Source organism: Cyprinus carpio, unplaced genomic scaffold (assembly GCF_018340385.1).
Source record: "Cyprinus carpio isolate SPL01 unplaced genomic scaffold, ASM1834038v1 S000005582, whole genome shotgun sequence".
NCBI classification, from domain to species: domain Eukaryota; kingdom Metazoa; phylum Chordata; class Actinopteri; order Cypriniformes; family Cyprinidae; genus Cyprinus; species Cyprinus carpio.
This window is the reverse complement of record NW_024878266.1, coordinates 1-2,860: the sequence shown is the minus strand read 5'-3', so window position 1 is coordinate 2,860 and position 2,860 is coordinate 1. Positions and strand designations below refer to the sequence as shown.

General features: G+C 40.8%; 3 non-coding genes across 3 annotated transcripts; all 3 read right to left on the bottom strand.

Moving 5' to 3' along the window:
* Positions 1-1,380: 1,380 nt before the first annotated feature.
* Positions 1,381-1,492, bottom strand: trnal-caa. The gene is made up of 2 exons: positions 1,455-1,492; positions 1,381-1,426 (listed from the first exon to the last, which is right to left on the bottom strand). It is a non-coding gene; the product is annotated as a tRNA-Leu (tRNA).
* A 139-nt stretch (positions 1,493-1,631) lies between these two features.
* On the bottom strand, positions 1,632-1,742 carry trnal-caa. Its single transcript has 2 exons — positions 1,705-1,742; positions 1,632-1,676 (listed from the first exon to the last, which is right to left on the bottom strand). It is a non-coding gene; the product is annotated as a tRNA-Leu (tRNA).
* A 167-nt stretch (positions 1,743-1,909) lies between these two features.
* On the bottom strand, positions 1,910-2,021 carry trnal-caa. The gene is made up of 2 exons: positions 1,984-2,021; positions 1,910-1,955 (listed from the first exon to the last, which is right to left on the bottom strand). It is a non-coding gene; the product is annotated as a tRNA-Leu (tRNA).
* Between the last annotated feature and the right edge of the window lie 839 nt (positions 2,022-2,860).

Genomic DNA, 2,860 nt, shown 5'->3' with positions numbered 1-2,860 from the left:
TCTGGCGCCTTAGACCGCTCTGCATTTCTGACAGGAATACACAATGAGGAGAATGGTATTTCCTTATCAGTGAAGTGGCTCAAGGGATGTGGCAAAATAAAGGATAATATCCGAATTATATTTATTTTCTCACTCTTTCTTTAAATTCAATTTTAGGTCGGTCCATCCACTTCATAAAGACGCCTTTGTCAGAATAGTGTTGGGATTGTAAACCCAGGCCTCCCATTGGAGACCAGGATACATCCGCAAGCTGAGACGCATTACCTGTCTTGAGTCTGGAGCATTTAGACACCACCTCGGCCATTCGGGGGACCCTGGTTCATACAGGGGATTGGTGAATGGCAACTGCTATCAGTGAAAAAGAAGTCAACTGGCGACAAAATAATCAATGATCCAAATGAATATTTTCTATTGTCTCTGATTATTTCGTTTTGTATAATTCCTTTTCGAGTCTGGTCAGTACCAAAACTGCCTTTGTCAGAAGGGGATTTGAACCACGCCCCATTCGGAGACAGGGAGATGACTCCAGAAATGAGAAGGCTTTATTTGTTGTCTTGAGCTGACACATTAATAAAAGGAATTGAAGGGCAATTTGTATCAGTGAAGAAGGGCAAATGGCAAAATAAAAGGAATCCAAAATATTATTTTGTCTCCTAATTTATAGTCTGGTCAATCCACTTCATTTCTCGTTTCAAAAGAGCCTTTGTCAGAGTGGGAATTGAAAACCCACGCCTTCTCATTTTGGAGAGACCAGAATCATCAGCAACTGAGAAGGATTATTCGTCTGACGAGTCTGGCGGCCTAAGACCCTCTTCGCCATTCTTGACAGTGTTCACACAGCAGGATGTAGAAGGGTACTTCTATCAGTGTAGTGGTTTGGTCAGATAGCAAAACAGATATTCATAATATATGTAATTTATTGTTATCATCCTGTCTATTTAAATTCAGTTTCTAGTCTGGTCAATCCAATTTCCAAAACGAGCCTTTGTCAGAAGTGGGATTTGAACCCACGCCTCCATTTGGAGACCAGAAACCGATCAGCAACTGAGAAGGATTATCGTCTTGAGTTTGCGCCCAGTCTGGCCATTCTGACACTTTTATTGTCTCATGATTTCTTTAAATTCATTTTCTAGTCTGGTCAGTCCAAAACTGCCTTTGTCAGAAGTGGGATTTGAACCCACGCCTCCATTCGAGACCAGAATGCTCAGAAACTGAGAAGGATTATTTGTCTTGAGCCTGACACATTAATACAAGAATGTGAAGGGCAATTGTATCAGTGAAGAAGGTCAAATGGCAAAATAAAGGATCCAAAGAATATTATTTATTGTCTCATAATTTCTAGTCTGGTCAATCCACTTCATTTCTCTTCAAAAGAGCCTTTGTCAGAAGTGGGATTTGAACCCACGCCTCCATTTGGAGACCAGAAACCTCAGCAACTGAGAAGGATTATCTGTCTTGAGTCTGGCGCCTTAGACCACTCGGCCATTCTGACATGTTCACACAAGGATGTGAAGGGCATTTCTATCAGTGTAGTTGGTCAGATAGCAAAACAGATCTTCCAATATATGTAATTTATTGTCTCATCATGTCTTTAAATTCAATTTCTAGTCTGGTCAAATCAAAACGGCCTTTGTCAGAAGTGGATTTGAACCCACGCCTCCATTTGGAGACCAGAAACCTCAGCAACTGAGAAGAATTATTTGTCTTGAGTCTGGCGCCTTAGACCACTCGGCCATTCTGACACATTCATACAAGGATGTGAAGGGCAATTGTATCCGTGAAGAAGGTCAAATGGCAAAATAAAGGATCCAAAGAATATTATTTATTGTCTCATAATTTCTTTAAATTCAATTTCTAGTCTGGTCAATCCACTTCAAAAAGCCACTTCATTTCACTTCAAAAGAGCCTCTGTCAGAAGTGGGATTTGAACCCACGCCTCCATTCGGAGACCAGAAACCTCAGCAACTGAGAAGGATTATTTGTCTTGAGTCTGGCGCCTTAGACCGCTCGGCCATTCTGACATGAATACACAATGATGAGAATGGTATTTCTATCAGTGAAGTTGGTCAGATGGCAAAAATAAAGGATCCAAATATTTATTTATTTTCACTCACTATTTCTTTAAATTCAATTTCTAGTCTGGTCAATCCACTTCAAAAGAGCCTTTGTCAGAAGTGGGATTTGAACCCACGCCTTCCATTTGGAGACCAGAAACCTCAGCAGCTGAGAAGGATTATCTGTCTTGAGTCTGGCCTGCCTTAGAACCACTCCGGCCATTCTGACATGGTTACAAGGATGTGAAGGGCATTTATCAGTGAAGAAGGTCAAATGGCAAAATAAAGGATCCAAAGAATATTATTTATTGTCTCTCATAATTTTCTTTAAATTCAATTATAGTCTGGTCAATCCACTTTCAAAAAGCCACTTCATTTCACTTCAAAAGAGCCTCTGTCAGAAGTGGATTTGAACCCACGCCTCCATTCGGAGACCAGAAACCTCAGCAACTGAGAAGGATTATTTGTCTTGAGTCTGGCGCCTTAAGACCGCTCGGCCATTCTGACATGAATACACAATGATGAGAATGGTATTTCTATCAGTGAAGTTGTTTCAGTATGGCAAATAAAGGATCCGAATTATTATTTATTTTTCTCACTATTTCTTTAAAATGTCATCTCTAGTTCTGGTCAATTAGCCACTTCACAAAGAGCACTTTGTCAGAAGTGGGATTTGAAACACACGCCTCCATTTGGAGACCAGAAACCTTCATAGCATTCTGAGAAGGATTATCTGTCTTGAGTCTGGCGCCTTAGACCACTCAGACTGGCCATTCTGACATGTTCACACAAGGTTGAGAGGGCAT